Source organism: Mobula birostris, chromosome 15 (assembly GCF_030028105.1).
Source record: "Mobula birostris isolate sMobBir1 chromosome 15, sMobBir1.hap1, whole genome shotgun sequence".
NCBI lineage: Eukaryota > Metazoa > Chordata > Chondrichthyes > Myliobatiformes > Myliobatidae > Mobula > Mobula birostris.
This window is the reverse complement of record NC_092384.1, coordinates 9,081,395-9,101,574: the sequence shown is the minus strand read 5'-3', so window position 1 is coordinate 9,101,574 and position 20,180 is coordinate 9,081,395. Positions and strand designations below refer to the sequence as shown.

General features: G+C 42.7%; 1 protein-coding gene across 3 annotated transcripts in view; it reads left to right on the top strand.

Moving 5' to 3' along the window:
• LOC140210390 (RNA-binding Raly-like protein) overlaps nt 1-20,180 on the top strand; it is a 1,435,753-nt gene that overhangs the window by 1,402,135 nt on the left and 13,438 nt on the right. The gene's annotated exons all lie outside the window — the stretch shown is intronic.

Genomic DNA, 20,180 nt, shown 5'->3' with positions numbered 1-20,180 from the left:
ACAGTTCCCAGGATCCTGGGAATATGAACAGCACTTGATGTCTCTGAGCCTGTACTTAATGATGTTCAAAATGAAAAGCAAGAATCTCATTGAAACCCCACCAGATATAGAAAGGCCTGGATAGAGTGGATGAGAGGAATATAGGATCCCAAATAGAGTGGATGAGGGGAATACAGGATCCCGGATAGAGTGGATGTGGGGAATATGGGATCCCGGAGAGAGTGGATGTGGGGAATATAGGATCCCAAATAGAGTGGATGAGGGGAATACAGGATCCCGGATAGAGTGGATGTGGGGAATACAGGATCCCGGATAGAGTGGATGTGGGGAATATGGGATCCCGGAGAGAGTGGATGAGGGGAATATAGGATCCCGGATAGAGTGGATGTGGGGAATACTGGATCCCGGATAGAGTGGATGTGGAGAATATGGGATCCCGGAGAGAGTGGATGAGGGGAATATAGGATCCCGGACAGAGTGGATGAGGGGAATACAGGATCCCGGATAGAATGAATGTAGGGAATACAGGATCCCGGATAGAGTGGATGAGAGGAATATAGGATCCCGGATAGAGCAGATGTGGGGAATATCGGATCTCGGATAGAGTGGATGAGGGGTATACAGGATCCCGGATAGAGTGGATGTGGGGAAATATAGGATCCTGGATAGAGTGGATGTGGGAAGATGTTTCCAGCAGGAGAATATAGGATCCAAGAGCACGGGTTCAGAATATAGAGATGACCCTTTAGAATAGAGATGGAGGAATTTCTTCAGGCAGAGGATGGTGAATCGTGAAATGCGTTGCCAATGTGATCAGTGGAAGCCAAGTCAATAGTTCCATTTAAGGCAGAGACAGATAGGTTCTGAAGTGATAAGCGATAAGAGTAGCGGAGAGATGGCAAGAGAGAGAGGAGTTGAAAATATCAGCCACGAATAAACAGTGGATACAATGGGCTGAATGGCCGCATTCTGCTCCTACACCTTATTTACCTCATTTCTGTGTTGTGGGATAGGAAGCACAAAGCATAGAAAAGTTACGGTATAGGAACAGACCCTTCCTCCCACAATGTTGTGCCAAACTAATTAAACTAATCCTTTCTGCCTGCACACAGTCCCTGTTTCTCCAATCTCTGCACATTCCTGTTCCTCTCTAAGAGCCCCTTAAACACCACTATCATACCTGACCCTGGCTACACATCTCAGGCACCCACCAGCCTCTGTTAAAATGTACTTGCCCCACACAGCTCCTCTGAACTTTCCCCCTCTCACTTAAATGCATGCCCTCTTTTATTGGACATTTCGACCATAGGGAAAAAGGATACTTACTGTCTAATTATGACTGCCATAGTTTTATAAACATCCACCAGGTCTCCCCTCAGTCTCTGCTGCTCTGGAGAAAGAAACCCTAGTTTGCCCAACCTCTCCTTGTAGCACCATGTCACACACTGGCTGTGAGAATTTATGCATTATGGAAATAAAATAGATACCAGATATCAAATTTGTAAGTTCAAAGTAAATTTATTATCAAAGTACGATTATGTCACCACGTACTATGCTGAGTTTCATTTTCTTGCAGACGTTTACAGGAAAATAAAGAAATATGATAACATTTACAGTACATAACAAAAACTGACAAATATCCAATGTGCAAAAGAGGGCAAACTGTTCCAATAATTTAACAAAGTAAATAAATAATACTGAGAACATGGGTCGTAGAGTCCTTGAAAGTAAGTCAAAAGGCTGTGGAATCAGTTCATTGTTGAGGTGAGTAAAGTTATCCACGTTGGTTCAGGCACCTGATAGTTGAGGGATAAAAATTGTTCTTAAACCTGGTGGTGTGGAATCTAAGGCTCCTGCACCTCCTGCCCAATGGTAGCATTGAGAAGAGATCATGGCCTGGATGATGGAGTCCTTGATGATGGATGCTGCTTTCTTGTGCTAGCTCCCCTTATAGATGAGCTCAATGGTGTGGAGGGTTTTACCTGTGATGGACTGGGCATCTATAGAAGTTTGTCAACGTGTTATGTGACATGCTGAATTGGTGCCAACCTCTAAGAAAGTTGAGACGTTGTCATGCTTTCTTTGTGGCGGCAGTCATGTACTGGTCCCAGGAGAGATCTGATTGCCTGTGAAGTACACTGTGTTGTACTGAGGATTGAAGGCAGTTGTACTGTATAAATGCAGTGTCGTCATTAAAATACGCAGATAACCATATAATGGGCTGACTGGACCTACAAGTGTCCCGCTGGTGAGGCAGTGGAGACCTTAGAACACCAGCAAGAAAATCAGGGGTCACTTGGGATGAACACTGAGTCAATGAGGGGAGATTTGACTGAGGTTTACAAATGGATGGATGAGATAAAGTAAAGGCAAGCAGGCTCTTTCCACTGAGGTTGAGTGGGACTAGAACTAGAGGTCATGAATTAAAGGTTAAAAGGGTAAAGGTTTAAGGGAATTTGAAGGTGTTGGGGCAGAAGTGAGTGTGGTTGTTATTATTAAGGAGAAGGTGCTTGGGAAGCTGAAAGGTCTGAAGGTAGATAAGTCAACTGGACCAGATGGACTACACCCCAATTAGTTAGTTTAATTAGTTTGAAAGAGACAGCTGAAGAGATTGTGGAGGTGTTAGTAATGAGCCTTTATTTCATTTTTAAAATCTTTTTATTGATATATAATCTTCTACAGCTTTAAAATTGTACAAGATTTCAGCAAATTGATATATATACAGTTAATAAAGCTGAAGAAAAAAAACTTATCAAAAAAGAATATATGGTAATGAAAAAAAATATTTTTTATAAAGAAGAGAAGGAAAAGGAGAACCCCAATTACTAAAAGAAAAAAAACAAACCAGTAACTACAAGAGAAAGAAAAAAAAAGAGAGGGAAAAAAACCATTAGGAACCAACTCCCGGAGCAATACGTCTTACAATCATCTATATATATAAAGATGAAAAATCATCAACCGCCAATTCACATTTATATAAAATTTGATTGTAAGGAAACCATATAAATTAATTCAAATTAAATGATAATATTTGGCAAAAGAGCCCTATCTTCTCTCGAAATTGAATCGAGGATCAAAAGTTCTACTTCTAATTTTTTCCAAACTAAGACATAACATTACTTGAGAAAACCATTGAATTAATGTAGGGACAGAGGTACCTTTCCATTTCAATAAAGTAGCCCTTCTTGCCAACAATGTGACAAATGCAATTACATGTTGGTCTGAAGATGAAATACCCTGAATATGATGCGGAACTATTCCAAATAAGACAGTCAATGTATTAGGTTGTAAGTTAAATTTCAGAGCTTTAGAAATTGTAGAAAATAAAGATTTTAATGAAGAACATGACCAGAACATATGTGACAAGATGGCTACTTTAGTTTTACACCTATCACAATAGTTGTCTATGTTAGGAAATATTTTGAATAGTCTCTCCTTTGTTAAATAATGTAATGAGCCTTGTGATCGATCAATAGATTCTGGAATGGTTTCAGAATACTGAAGTATTGCAAATTTCACTCTACTCTTTAAGAATGGAGGGAGGCAGAAGAAAGGAAATTACAGGCCTGTTAGCCTGACTTCAGTGTTTGGGAAGATGTTGGAGTCCGTTATTAAGAATGGGGTTTGGGGGTACTTGGTGGCACATGATGAAATAGGCCAAAGTCAGAATAGTTTTCCTTCAGGGGAAATCTTGCTTGACAAACTATTCGAGTTGTTTGAAGGAGTAGCAAGTGGGATAGACAAAGGAGAGTCAGTGGATGGTGGTTACCTGGATTCTCAGAAGGTCTTTGACAAGGTGCCACACATGAGGCTGCTGAACAAAAGTGGCTGTGGTATTACAGGAATCATACAGACTCAGATAGAAATTGACTGACCGGCAGAGGGCAAAAAGTGGGAATAGGGGGGGCCTTTCCTGGATGGCTGCTGGTGACTAGTGGTGTTCTGAAGATGTCGGCGTTGGGGCCGCTTATTTTCATGTTATATGTCAATGACATAGATGACAGAACTGATGGCTTTGTGGCTGATGAGACCAGCTTGCCCACCCAGTTATACTGCTGGACACTTGGTCCCGCCATGACATAGGAAACTCAGTAAGAACAGGGATGCCATGTGAAGGCATTGCTATGGGCACAGTAGTGTAGGGGGGGGCCATATGCAAGTGACAAGTCAAACAGTGATCCTGCAGTGATCATTGCACTGGAAAGGAGAGGCTAAGGAAGAGGTTTTGTCTTCCTTGATTGAACAGGATGTCCAGTCCAGGTCTCACCCGTACCCATTGAAACCTATTGAATATTGAAAGGCCTTGATAGAGTAGAGGTGGAGAGGATATTTCCTATAGAGGATGAGTCCAGGATCAGATGACACAGCCTCAGAATAGAGAGACGTCCATTTAGAACAGAGATGAAGAGGAATTTCTTTAGCCAGAGGGTGGTGAATCTGTGGAATTCTTTGTCACTCATGGCTGTGGAAGTCAAGACATTCCGTATATTAAGAGCAGAGGTTGATAGGTTATTGATTAGTCAAGATATCATAGTTACAGGGAAAAGATTGGAGAATGGGGATGAGTGGAATAACATATTAGCCATGGAGCAGACCTGGTGGCCTGAATGTCCTCATTCTGCTACTAGGTCTTATGGTCACATGGTTTTGTGGTCCAAAGCTTTCCTATTCACGTACCTTTCCAACTGTTTTAGGCAAAGTCCCATTTTGGTGCAACACACACAAATGCTGGAGAAACTCAGCAGGTCAGGCTGTGACTATGAAGTGAAACAAACAGTTGTTTCAGGCTGAGACACTTCATCAGGACTGGAGATGGCATGGGCAGAAGCCAGAATTTAAAAAATGGGGGATGGGGGGGAGAACAAGTTGACCAGGTGAGGTAGGTGGGTGGAGGAAATGAAATGATGTGAGAAGCTGGGAATTTTTACCGCATCTGCAGAATCTCCTGTATGCCTGTTTTGGCGGTTTGGGTCAGTCAATAGACAAAAGGAGGGTAGGAATGGCCGAGGATCAGAGGAATGGACACAATACGCGGACTGTGGAGGAACAGTGCATTCAGACATGTCATGGGCCTCAGCGAGGTGAGTGTTAGGTAAAGCATAAAGCACTAGAGGAAGTCAGTGGGTCAGGCAACATATGTGGAGGGAAATGGACAGCCGATGTTCATGGTTGTTCATTTGGATGAGGAGTTGGTGGTATTGAACTGGTCAGAGCCTGTGAGTCATAGAGCCATCACAGGCCCTTCAGCCTACCTAGTCCATGCCAACCAAGATGCCTATGTAATCTAATCCCATTTGCCTGTGTTTGGCCATACCCTTTCCTATCCATGCTCCTGTCCAAATGCCTTTCATATATTCTTGTTTTACCTTTCTCAGGCAGCTCATTCCATAGACTCATCGCCAACTGCATGAAGAGATTGTGCCTCAGGTCCTTTTTAAATCTCTCTGCTCTCACTTTAAGCCTATGGCCCCCTGGTTTGTGATTCCCTTTCCCTGGGAAAAAGTTGATGCACATTCATTAGATAAGGCTCAACAGGCCAAGTCACCTTGAGAAACAGAGTTAGCATGTTAGCATGTCCCACTTTTCTGCTGCACCCTCTTCACAATAAGGACCAATGCTCCACTCACTAGCCTTGATCAGGCTGCCTCCAATGTGCTTCATGGGTTTTGCGAAGGCAGGTCAACAATTATTTTGATCCTGGGCGCCCCACTCTTCTTTGGCCCTATGACATAAGACAGGGGTCCCCAACCTTTTTTGCACTGCGGACCGGTTTAATATTGACAATATTCTTGCGGACCGGCCGACCAGGGGGGTGGGGGGTGGTTGGGGCGGGGTAGGGTAGGGTTGCCAACGAACAAGAGTAGCAGTCAAATGCGTTGTTTACACAAAAGACTACAATGACCATGAAGCATTCCGCGGGCACCAATGTGCATGCGCGTTGTGACCTACCGCGCCCCCCCTCGCAAGCAAATCCTTTTTAGCGATTCTGTTTGTGGGGGTGGGTGTTAATCACTACCGGAATATAGGTGATAAGTGGGTAATACACTCAATTTTGTTTCTAAAAAGGATTATCTACGAATTTAATATTAAACACAGAGCACATATTTTCCTCGCATGGATATAATGATAAGTCAATTATCAGGGGAGTTTGAAGTGTTGAACGAACTTCCAGTAGAAGTGGCAGAAGCAGGTTCGATATGATCATATAAAGAAAAATTGGATAGGTATATGGACAGGAAAGGAATGGAGGGTTATGGGCTGAGTGCAGGTTGGTGGGGCTAGGTGAGTAGCGTTCGGCACGGACTAGAAGGGCCAAGATGGCCTGTTTCTGTGCTGTAATTGTTATATGGTTATATAGGTCACTTATAAGTCAATAGCATCATAACATTTTAAGTAATATTCGGATATTAAACGCACAGCACATATTTTCCCCGTATGAACATATAAAATCATTGCAACACACCAATATCGCTGAATCAGTGGGAGCCCTGGGCTTGTTTCCCTGCAACAAGACGGTCCTATCGAGGGGTGATGGGAGACAGCGATACTCGAAGGGGGTTCCTGATGTCCAGTCTGTTCCGCAGTTTAGTTTTCGTTGCATTCATTGCAGAAAACTCCGCTTCGCAGAAAAATGTTGAAAATGGAAGCAACGTTTTCAGTGCTTTCGTGGCTATCTCAGGATATTTAGCCTTGACTTTGATCCAAAATGCCGACAGAGATGTTCTGTCAAACATACTTCTCAGCCTGTCGTCATTTGCAAGCTCGAGGAGTTGATCGCCTTCCCGCCCTGACATGGATGATGCGCAGGTCATGACCTCGCATGCGTAATGGCTGATCAGTGGCCGTGACAGGGAATGAGGAAAGGTACAGCTGACCAAATCATATCACTTCCTCGCGGCCTGGTAGCGCATGCTCTGCGGCCCGGTGGTTGGGGACCGCGGACATAAGACATAGGAGCAGGGTTAGGCCACTTGGTCCATCAAATTTTCCCATGGCTGATTCTCCTGCCTTCTCCCTGTAACCTTTCATGCCCTTACTAAGCAAGAACCTATCAACCTCCACTTTAGATATACCCAATGACAATCACAGCCGTCTGTGACAATGAATTCCAGAGATCCACAAACCTTTGGCTGAAAGTATTCCTCCTCATCTCTGTTCTAAAGAAACATCATTTTATTCTGAAGCTCTGGTTCTAGATTCATCCACTACAGGAAACATCCTTTCTACGTCCACTCTGTCTGGTCCTTTCATTATTTAAAAGGTTTCAATGAGATCCCCCTTCATTCTTCTAAACTCTAGCAATACAAGCCCAGAGCAATCAAACGCCCCTCATACATTAATCTCTTCATTCCAAGGATCATTTTTGTGAACCTCCGCTGGACCCTCTCCAGTGCCAGCACATCCTTTTATAGACATGGGGCCCAAAATTGCTCACAATACTCTGTGCAGTCTGACTAATGCCACATAAAATCTGAGTTGAAACATTAACTCTTTTTCTCCTTCCGCAGATGCTACCAATCCTGCTGAGAATTTCCAAAGTTTTCCATTGTTATGTCAAAGGATTGGGACATGGGAATCAAGAGAGAGGGTAGCAGTGGGGAACTGTGGTGGTGGTGGGGAGCTGTTAGCACAGAGTAGTGGAGGGGTCAGAAGAACATAAGGTAATGAAGCTCCCAATCCAATTTTGTGCTGGGAAGACCTACTTCTGTGAGAATTGACCAGCTAAAGTCATGACCAGAACAACTCATGTTTTCATGCACATGCCCTATCTTTTATTCCTTCACTCTTGTGTTAATTATCTGCACTATTTGTCCTCTTTTGCGGGTTGTTGGTCTTTGTTGTGTGTAGTGTTTTGTGGATTCTATTGTATTTCTTTGTCTTCCTGTGAGAGCCTGCAGAAAAATGAATCTCAGGGTTGTATGTGGTGTACGTACCTTGGTAATAAATTTACTTTGAACTTTGAACTCAGTCTGGTTCCCTACAATGTTTCAGAAGGAAAACTGGATAGGGAATGAAAATGTCTTGCATATTCTTGAAGCTAGGGACGTATTATTAGTGCACAAGGATAACTTTTTGCCCTATCAGATTTCTGGAGTGACACACTTCATTTGTTAAAAATTGATTTCCAATTGTATAAAACTGAAATAAACAGCACCATGCAATTGACTTTCTCAGCTGTGACATTTCGGTGGATTTCACAAAATCTCCATGGAAATTTAGCTTTATGCATCATAAAGCCAGGAATAAACCTGTGGTTTAATATTGCTGCAGGCTGTCAAGTCCGCCTGCCGCCCTGTCAAACATTGGGATTGCACTGAAATAATTCCCATCTGGAACTCTCCTTGCTCCCCATGGTCCTCAGTCTAAAGTGTGGGAGTGGCACTGAGTGGCAAAGGGGTCTTGGTGATCCTTGCTATTGTCAGTGAAATAGGAAACACATATCAATGCCGAAGAATATCGTGGTAACCTGCCTCAATGACTATCGTCCAGTAGCACTTATATCCACAATGATGAAATGTTTTGAGAGGTTGGTGATGAAAGATATCAACTTCTGCCTGAGAAACGATTTAGATTCCACTACAACACATCCACATCAGATGCCATTTCATTGGCTCTTCACTCAACCCTGGAACGTCCAGACAGCAAAGATGCTCTTTATCAACTACAGCTTGGCATTCAATACCATCATATAACCATATAACAATTACAGCACAGAAACAGGCCATCTCGGCCCTTCTAGTCCATGCCGAACTCTTACTCTCACCTAGTCCCACCGTCCTGCACTCAGCCCATTCCTTTCCTGTCCATATATCTATCCAATTTAAATTTAAATGACAACATCGAACCCGCCTCAACTTCTGCTGGAAGCTCGTTCCGCACAGCTACCACTCTTTGAGTAAAGAAGTTCCCCCACATGTTACCCCTAAACTTTTGCCCTTTAACTCTCAACTCATGTCCTCTTGTTTGAATCTCCCCTATTCTCAATGGAAAAAGCCTATCCATGTCAATTCTATCAATCCCCCTCATAATTTTAAACACCTCTATCAAGTCCCCCCTCAGCCTTCTACGCTCCAAAGAATAAAGACCTAATTTGTTCAACCTTTCTCTGTTACTTAGGAGATGAAACCCAGGCAACATTTTAGTAAACCTCCTCTGTACTCTCTCTATTTTATTGACATCTTTCCTATAATTCGGTGACCAGAACTGTACACAATACTCGAAGTTTGACCTTACAATTGAACATTACATCCCAACTCCTATACTCAATGCTCTGATTTATAAAGGCCAGCATACCAAAAGCTTTCTTCACCACCCTATCCACATGAGATTCCACCTTCAGGGAACTATGCACCATTATTCCTAGATCCCTCTGTTCTACTGCATTCTTCAATGCCCTACCATTTACCATGTATGTCCTATTTTGATTAGTCCTACCAAAATGTAGCACCTCACATTTTTCAGCATTAAACTCCATCATCTTCTCAAAACTAATGAATAAGCTTCAAGACCTTGGCCTCAACATGTCCTTATGCAATTGGATCCTCAATTTTATCACTTGCAGACCCCTGTCAGTTCGCATTGGCAACAACATCTCCAGAACAATTTCCATCAGCAAAGGTGCACCACAAGACTGTGTGCTTAGTCCCCTGCTCTACTCACTTTACACTTATGACTGTGTGGCTAAACACAGCTCCAGTGCCATATTTAAGTTTGCTGGTGACACCACAGTTGTTGGCCTAATCATAGGTGGTGACGAATCAGCATATAGGAGGGAGATTGAAAATGTGGCTTTGTGATGCCACAACAACAATTTCTCATTCAGTGTCAGCAAGACCAAAGGGCTGATTATTGACTTCAAGAGCAGGAAACCAGAGATCCATGAGCCAGTCCTCGCTTGAAGCTCAGCGTTGGAGAGAGTTAGCTTCTTTAAGTTCCTCAGTATTTTCACTTTGTAGGATCTGTCCCGGGCCCAGCAAGCAAGTCCAATTATGAAGAAAGCACGGCAGTGTCTCTACTTCCTTAGGAGTTTGAAAAGCTTTGGCATGACATCTAAAATATTGAGAAACCTCTATAGATATGTGTTGGAGAGTATATTGACTGGCTGCATCACAGCCTGATATGGAAACACCAATGCCCTTGAATAGAAAATCCTACAAAAAGTAGCAGATATGGCCCAGTCCATCGTGGGAAAGCCGTCCCCACCACTGATGTCTACATGAAACGTTGTTGCAGGAAAGCAGCATCCATCATCATGAAATCCCACCAACCAGAACATGGCTCTCTTCTTGCTTCTGCCATCAGGAAGAAGGTACAGGAGCCTCAGGACTTGCGTCAGCAGATTCAGGAACAGTTATTAGCCCTCAACCATCAGGCTCTTGAACCAGAGGGGATAACTTCACTAAACTTCATTCACCCCATCACTGAAATGTTCCCACAACTCACTTCCAAGGATTCTTCATCTCATGATCTTGATATTTATTGCTTATTTATTTAATAATATTATTTCTTTCTTTTTGTATTTGCACAGTTTGTTGTCTTTTGCAGATTAGTTGAATGCCTAAGTTGGTACGGTCTTTCATTGATTCTATTATGGTTAATATTCTATTATGGATTTATTGAGTCTGACCACAAGAAAATTAATATCTGGGTTGTATATATATAATTTGATAATAAATTTACTTTGAACTTTGAACACTTCACCACTCACCAGTCTTTTATACTAACAGCACCGATCATTAGATATTGGATCCTGTTTCTGCTTAAGCAAATACCGCTTAGAATCAGCATGTCATACAAGCCATTCAGCCCATCACGTCCCTGCTGAACCCTTTTCTCTATCTAAATTGTCCATTTGTCTACAATAGTATTATATCCTTCTACACCTTATCTATTTCAATACCTAGCTAAACATCTCCTAAACATGGTATTTGTTTCCACCACCTCCTCTGGCAAATATTAACCGACTCTCTATGTGAAAAACTCATCTCTCAGATCCTCTTTAAAACTCTTTCCTCTCACCCTGAGCTATGCCTTCTATTTTCTGACATTTCTACCATGAGCAAAAGGTTCTGGCTGTCTATCCTGTAAATACGGTCACTCCTCATCCTCCTTCAACAACACAAGCTCAGACTATGCAATAGCTAAAGTCCTCCAATCCAGGCAACAATCTGGTGAATGTCATCTTAACTCTCTCCAGCACAACTACACCTTTCCTATAGTTTATACTGTGGTGATCAGAACTGAATACAGTATTCAAAATCAGAATCACTGACGTACATTGTGAAATTTGTTGTTTTGCAGCAGCAATACAGTGCAATCCATAAAAAAACTATAAATTACTATATATATAATTAAATAAGTAGTGCAAAGGGAGTAAAAATAGTGAGGTAGTGCCCTCATAGTTCAGTTCATAAAACATGGAGTATGTGTCTTCGGACGCCCGTACCTCTTCCCTGATGATGGCAATGAGAAGTGGGCATGCCTTGCATAATAGGGGCCCTTAGTGATGGCTGCTGCCTTTCTGAGGCGTTGCCTTTCGTAGGGTCCTCCATGTTGGGGAGGCTTGTGCCCATGATGGAGCTGGCTGGGTCTGCAGCTTTTTCCAATCCAGCACATTGGTCCCTCCATATAAGACGGTGATGCAACCTGGGTGACATCCGAGCAGTGATTTCGAGCTTGTCCTCCAGAGATGTTAGAGACATCTATAAGCTTCTCCAACAGACCTAAATAGAATAAGACTACAAATTGTTTATCTAGTAAGTAGCGTCAATATGTAAAGAGTGTTCTAAATTTAACAATGCATACGAATATTAATGATGCAATTGAAAATAATTCTGTCTATTTTCCAGCTTTGTATGATTACTCAGGTCCCAGTAGACTTTGAATAAATGGTTTAGTGGATTGGTCTAAAAAGATAATAACTTTCAATTTCCTGTAATCCAATTGATGTGTTGAAGTTACTGTTGGATTAACACCAGCACAATAAATTTCACTCTGCAATGATTCATTGAGGGAAGATTCCAAGGAAGGGATGCCCTCCGAAAATGCTGCCTCCCCTCCCTCTACAGCCAGCCTCACGAGGTGGTCCTTAAAGACCATTCTAGTCTGAGGAATGGGAGGGATTTGGTGGCAAAGATTGGGTGGGAGGACTGGGTTAGAAACGATTCCAAAATGGACGTTGGATCTTTGGACACTATCTCACTTTTTAAAAAATATACAGTATTTCTGTTTTTACACATTTTTAATCTATTCAACGTACGTAATTGATTTACTTGTTTATTATTATATTTTAATTTTATTTATTATTATTATCTTTTTCTCTGCTAGGTTATGTATTGCATTGAACTGCTGCTGCTAAGTTAACAAATTTCACGTCACATGCCAGTGGTAATAAACCTGAATCTGACAGTATGAGTGGAGTGAAAGTGTGTGCTGCAGGCAATGTATGACCCAAGGGAACATTATTCATTAGGTGCAAACGTGAATCTTATTTTAGCCTTCACAGCAAGAGGATTTGAATGCAGGAGCAACACACAGAATGCTGGGAGAACTTAGCAGGTCAGGCAGCATCTATGGAGTCTGTAGAATCACTTGTGTTTATTCTTTGAATACCGATTTCCAGTTGTATGGTCAGGTTTACTGTCATGGGCATTGGTGACATCCGTTAGTCTTGCGAGACCATGGATCTGCGCCTGGAAAGTCTTGCTTCAGTCTGTGTTAGAGCAGCGTCTGTTGTGGCTGTAGAGGCCCACACGGGAGTGACAGTTTCGGCTGCAGCGACTGCACTTGAAGGCGCTGTCCTCCAGTGTTGTCTTGGTGCTGTTTTTCAGACGAGTGCGCTTTTCTTCAGCAGCAAGCCTCAGCTTCTCTTCTCCTCTTTTTAGACCTCTGCGTAGTTCCAGCCTCCAGTGAGAGCGATCGCTTGCGATGTCCTCCCACCTCTCGACGTTCATTTTCAGTGACTTCATGTCTCTCTTGCAAACGTCTTTGAAACGAAGATCGGGCCGCCCCGTGCTCTCTTGCCGGAGGCCAGTTCCCCGTACAGCAGGTCTTTCGGGATCCTCCTGTCTGACATGCGGTGTACGTGGCCCAGCCAGCGGAGACGGTGTTGTTGGAGCAGGGTGAAGAGGCTGGGTATCTGGGCGCGGGCCAGGACCTCATTGTTGGTGACTCGATCAGTCCACATGACGTCCAGGATGTGTCTCAGGCTGCGAAGGTGGAAGGCGTTGAGACGCCACTCTTGTCTGTAGTAGAGGCTCCAGGTCTCACTGCCGTAAAGCAGTGTGCTGAGGACACAGGCTCTGTAGACTGCAACTTTGGTGTGTGGCATCAGCTTTCTGTTGTCCTAGACTCTCTTTGTCAGCCTGGTGAACGTTGAGGCTGCTCGTCTGATCCGTCTGTTGAACTCGGGGTCTAGGGAGCTGTCCGTGATGGTGGAGCCAAGGTATGTAAACTCGTGAACTACCTCCAGCTCGTAGTTGTTGATGGTAATGGCAGGGGGGTGCTCAACGCCTTGGCCCAACACGTTGGTTTTCTTCAGGCTAATGGTCAAGCTGAAGTCCTGGCGGGGTCTTGAGAAGCCGTCCATGAGGCGTTGCAGTTGCTCTTCAGAGTGTGTTGCCAGTGCCGCGTCGTCTGCAAACAACATGTCCCTGATGAGTACTTCACGAACCTTAGTTTTGTCCTCAGCCGGGACAGACTGAATAGCCTCCCGTCCGATCTGGTGTGGAGGTAGACACCATCAGTAGATGTTCCAAAGGCATGCTTCAGCATGACTGTGAAGAAGATGCCGAACAGGGTGGGGGCAAGCACACTGCCCTGGTTCACACCGCTGCGGATGTTGAAGGCCTCCAAAGAAGAGCCGTCAAACTGAACGACGCCCTTCATGTCTGTGTGGAGCAAAGACAACCATTCTACGTTGCTTTCATTGACCTTATGAAGGCTTATGACCTTGTGAGCAGAGACGGCCTGTTCAAAATCCTCGCCAGGATTGGTTGTCCCCCGAGGCTCCTCAGGATAGTTCAGTCATTCCACACATGTCATGGGCATACACAGAGAATAAAGGCCATGAAAATCAGCTCTTTGTATATTACAAACATCACAAATATAAGTTAACGTAACTTAAACATGCAGTAAACACTTTGCTTTTGCTATGTAACATTGTCATTTAGACCAGTGTCTCATCATTTTTAGGGATTGCCTGATGCTGCTTCCTGGAAGCCAGGAGCCAGGACTCTGTTTTGAAGGTAACAGTAGAGTGAGAGGGACACTGGGCTGTGAGATTACATCCTAGGTTGGTGCATATTTCTGTAGCTGCCCATGGTCCACAGTATTTCAGGAGTGTCTCATTTTGAGCCACTGGACAACTCTGAGTCTATCTCACTTAGCACACACTTCAAGTCCAAGTTCAAATTCATTGTGTTGCAGGCATATAGTTTTCCAGAGCATTACAGACATGACAAACATGAGTTAACATAAACTTATTAACATAAATTATACAGAGAGATTGAGAGAGGGAAAAAGGAATGGACTGTATTTCCAAGGTAGTGTTGGGGTGTCAGTGCAATGGGGCAGGGAGTTCAAGGCTTTCTTGCTACAGTTCTGGGGAGCCTTGGGGAGAGACATTTGGAGCACTGTGGGTGGTTTTGAGAGTACCGTAGAGTGGGTATTCCCACCACAGGGAGCACCTTCTCTCACAAAGGTGGTGAATCCCTGGAATTCTCTGCTTTCATGGGTGGTGGAGGCCGAGACCTGACGTGCAGATAGATAAAGTAAATATTTGAACTACTGGGGAATTGAGTGTGATGGGGAACTGGCCCAGAAGTGGAGATGAGGGCAGCATACATCAGCTGTGATCATACTGCATGGCAGGCTAGAGGGGCCGAATGGCCTGCTCCTTGTTCATGTTTTCTCTGTACTGGTGGAATTTACCGAAGATTCACCACAGGTGGCAGTGCTGCTGTGTGAGGAGAGATTTGGTTGACCCGGTTTGTACTTGTCAGAGGATAGAAGAACAAGGCCAAGATTTAGGGCCAAGAAACTTCTTCACTCAGAGCGTGGTGAGCCTAGGGAATTCAGAATGCAGATGGATGTGAAAGCCAAGTCACTGAATATGTTTAAGGAGATCAATACATTTCTAGATGCAAAACATTTAAAGGGGTTTAGGGAGAGTTTGGGAATATGATATTGAAATAGATAATCAGCCACAATCTCAATGAATGGTACATCAATCTCAAAGATCACCAGAGTATGTGGTGACACTTGCGGGCTGCTCTCAGCACATCTTTAGATGTTAACACAAATGACACATTACGCAGTACATGTGATACATATCTAAATGACACATTACACAGTGCTTGTGATACATATCTAAATGACACATTACACAGTGCATGTGATACATATCTAAATGACACATTACACAGTACATGTGATTCATATCTAAATGACACATTACACAGTACATGTGATTCATATCTAAATGACACATTACACAGTGCATGTGATACATATCTAAATGACACATTACACAGTGCATGTGATTCATATCTAAATGACACATTACACAGTACATGTGATACATATCTAAATGACACATTACACAGTGCATGTGATACATATCTAAATGACACATTACACAGTGCATGTGATTCATATCTAAATGACACATTACACAGTGCATGTGATTCATATCTAAATGACACATTACACAGTGCATGTGATTCATATCTAAATGACACATTACACAGTACATGTGATTCATATCTAAATGACACATTACACAGTACATGTGATTCATATCTAAATGACACATTACACAGTGCATGTGATTCATATCTAAATGACACATTACGCAGTACATGTGATACATATCTAAATGACACATTACACAGTGCATGTGATACATATCTAAATGACACATTACACAGTACATGTGATACATATCTAAATGACACATTACACAGTGCATGTGATTCATATCTAAATGACACATTACGCAGTACATGTGATACATATCTAAATGACACATTACACAGTACATGTGATTCATATCTAAATGACACATTGCACAGTACATGTGATTCATATCTAAATGACACATTACACAGTACATGTGATTCATATCTAAATGACACATTACACAGTGCATGTGATACATATCTAAATGACACATTACACAGTGCATGTGATTCATATCTAAATGACACATTACACAGTACATGTGATTCATATCTAAATGACACATTACACAGTGCATGTGATACATATCTAAATGACACATTACACAGTGCATGTGATTCATATCTAAATGACACATTACACAGTGCATGTGATACATATCTAAATGACACATTACACAGTACATGTGATTCATATCTAAATGACACATTACACAGTGCATGTGATACATACTAAATGACACATTACACAGTACATGTGATATATATCGAAAACTGAAGAGCCAAATGGTCTATGCTCTCTCTGTTTCAATGAAGAAATATAATTGGAGGGTGTGACACTGTAGCCATACGTGGGACATAAGTGCAGACAGACAGGGTAGGGAAGTAAACTTGCCAGAATATAAGATGCTTTGGAAGGAATTGGTGATGAGGAGAGTGATTAAGGATGATACAACTTCCGTGGTGAGAAAGGAAGAAAGAAGGAAGGGAGAATTTATAAATAGAATTATGAAGCAAGAAAGCATTTGGAACTTTCAATCCCTTTAGCAATTGCTGAGTGATAGAGTGTATAAATCCAGAAACTGGGCAAGTAAATAGGAAAGTCTATACAGTTTTAACAGGGAATTTCATTCCACATAGATTGAGGTCAGCTCGTGTCAGGAAAGTGTTGAAATTCTTGGGTGTGCTTATTTGTGCGTAAGTCCTAGATCTGTCAACGAAGCAGACAAATAGCTTTTTGACATTTGAAGCATCATATTTAATTGAGTGGGGCAGCACAGTAGCATAGAAGTCAGCATGACGCTTTGCAGCACCAGAAATCGGAAGGTCAGGGTTCAATTCACGCTGCTGTCTCTAAGGAGTTTGTACGTTCTCCCTGGGGGCTTCTTCCAGGTGCTCCGGTTTACCCTTACTTTCCAAAGATGTACAGGTTATGGTCAGTAAGTTGTGGGTATGCTATGTTGGCACCGGGACCATGTGTTAGTCATTGACACAGTCCACTGTATGTTCTGATGTTTTGGTGTATGTGTGACAAAAAAAATCTTAATCTTAATTAGCTGCCTAATAGTGCATGGCCATTTGCTGAAAGGTGGATTTAGTGCAATGTTTAAAAAGGGAAAAATGCAGAACAGTTACCAATATTGTCGACCTGTCTGGGATGAGTGGTAAACCAGGTGAATTGCTCAATGAATTAATTGGCAGCATAAGCTGAATGGCAGATCTCCACGACATTAGAAGGGCTGGACCTAAGGGTCCAGTGCCCAGAAGATGGAATAATTTGCACTTTTTTAATTGTGTGATTTGCATATAAAATCACCTTTACACATGGTTAGATTGTTCCTACCTTCATCCTGGGGTGAAAAATAAACCATTGGGCTTTGGAACTCAACAAGTCTGACATCAGACATGCCTCTCAGGACATTATGCAACCAACCAAAGCCATTTCTGCATTAATTGCTGGTACACCTGCATTCAAGTAGTGGTGAACTACGGAACAAATTGAGCAGTAGGTCCTCTTGGCAACTTGCCCACTGCCTCTGCCTGACACATTTGGCCCTTGTCAATGATCACAGTATCCCTATATTGTGAGTTTCATTGCAGGGTGCAGCAGTCACTGCCTCTTTGTAGGTCCTGTAATAATAGCAGATTGGGGACCATGCAGTTCTCCACTCTCCATTTTCCCTCACCTTCATGGCAGTCTTTGATCCCTCTGCACTGTGGCTGACATGGAGAGTGTACTGCAAGAGCTGACACACACCACAGGCAGCTGCCATGGGGAACACCAGGTAAACAATTGCCTATTACTTTCAGGTGGAGACAGCTTCAAAGATGATTTTACTGGGCACCAAACCAGAGGTGCCTGGTCTGGACCCACCACTCAGCAGTTCCGGTTACCTGGGTTCAATCTCACTCTCTAATGCTGCCTGTGTGGCGTTTGCAGCTTCTGCCTGAGACTGCGTGAGTTTTCATCAGCTGCACGGGTCTCCTCCCACAACCCAACAACTTGTGGCTCGGTAGGTAGTACTTGGAAATGTTTAAGGCAGAGCTTGATAGATTCTTGACTAGTCAGGGCATGAAGGGATACGGGAAGAAGGCAGGAGGTTGGCGCTGAGAGGGAACTAGATCAGCCATGATGAAATGGTAGAGCAGACTTGATGGGCCAAATGGCCTAGTTCTGCTCCTATCTCTTATGATCTTATGGTTAGTTGACTGTTGTAAATTGCCCCTAGTGTGCAGGTGAGGGGAAGAACAGAGGGTGAATTGACACATTTGCGAGGAAGGTTAAGTGAGATTCAGAAAGGATTAGTGTAAATGCTTGGTTGATGGCATGGATTTGATGAGCCGAAGTTTCCGGGTTGGGCTGCACCATTAAGTTTGTTTTTTGATGTCTTTTGACTGGGTACAAGCATTACTACCTTAGTGCGTACAGAATGGATGAAGTCCATGAAGCACCTCCAATAATTCCAAAAGATTGGAGTAGGGTAAATACTGAAAGGCTTTTATTCGCAGTAAAACGTGACCTCCATGCTGAGTGTCTGCCCCTGGTCTGAGGGGGAGGAGCAGGGCGAAATCACCTTTATTCAGGGTGGGAGGAGCCACAGGGGCAGTCAGCAGAGGGGCGTGTCCAGACATGTCCAGACATGTCCAGACAGTTAACCCAGTTACAACATATATATATGGTTTACCACAGTCCAATTATCTGAGTACTTAATTTTACTTGTCAAGAAAGTCCACCTCAGGATCTAAAGAGTCAGAACATCCATCAATCAAAAGTAAAACATACCAAAATAGGGTTGCATAACCAGAAAAGATGCATAGGTCAATCAAATATTGGAGAACTTTTATATTTGCAAGGAACAAAGAAAAAAAGCATGAAAAAAGAACTTGCTAGTAAATTTTTTTGAGGTATTTTGGCAAAAAAGTTGGCCTGGAGCAACATGGATTAGGAAACTGATGATGGTGAAAAATTGGGAAATCGCCAGCGTGTTAAATAATTATGTTGCATCGATATTTGCAGTACAGTGTGTAATCGAAAGAAAGTAATATTATATCAAGGACAATATTCCTGTAAGAAAAGTAATAGCAATAGAGAAAATAATGGCACCCAAGTGTGACAAGTCCCCAGGGCCAGGTGGTTTCCGATGCAGCATTTTCAAAGGAAATCTTTGTGTAAGGAAAAAATAATTAAATTTTTGATGAATGCGGTTACTGAGGAAATTGGCATGACAGAGCATTTAAGATCTGAGGCAGGTCAGCTATGATTGTATTGAAGGGTAGGGTTCGGTTGAGATGCCAGCTTGCCTGTACTTTCTCCTGCTTCCATGGTTTAAAACATAGAACCCAAAACATGGAACATAGAACATTACAGCCCAGTGGTGGCCCTTCAGCCCACAATGTTATGACAACCTTTTAACCTATTCAAAGATCAGTCTAACCTTTTTTGTCCTTGTAGTTTCTTTACTCTGCCTGCAAGGATTCTACATCTTTCAAACCTATGTCGCATCTTTCTAAGGATTTGTTTTCATTTTTTACCAACAGAGCCAGCGCTCCCCTCTGCCTAACTGCTTGTTCTTGTGATACAATATGTATCCTTGAATGTGAAGCTTCGAACTATGATCTTCTTTCAGCCACAACTCAGTGATGCCCACAACATCTTACCTACCAATCTCCAACTGCGTTCCAAGTTCATCTACCTTATTCCATATTCTGCATGCATTCAAAAGTAACACCTTCAGTCCCGTATTCATCACTCTTTCCAGTTTTTTCGCCATGTTACCAGAAGTTAAATTTTTATCCCTTTCAAAACTTTTTGGCTTTTTATTTATTTTGAAAATTTCCTCCCCTGGAGACTTCTTCCCTTTTACTTTATCTTCACTTTTCCATTTGTTGAGCACCCCCCCCCCTGACAAACACTCCTTAGTTTAAAGAACTATCCACAGTCCTAGTTATGCCATTTGCTAGGAACCTGGTCCAACAGTGCTCTCCTTTCCCCAAACAACA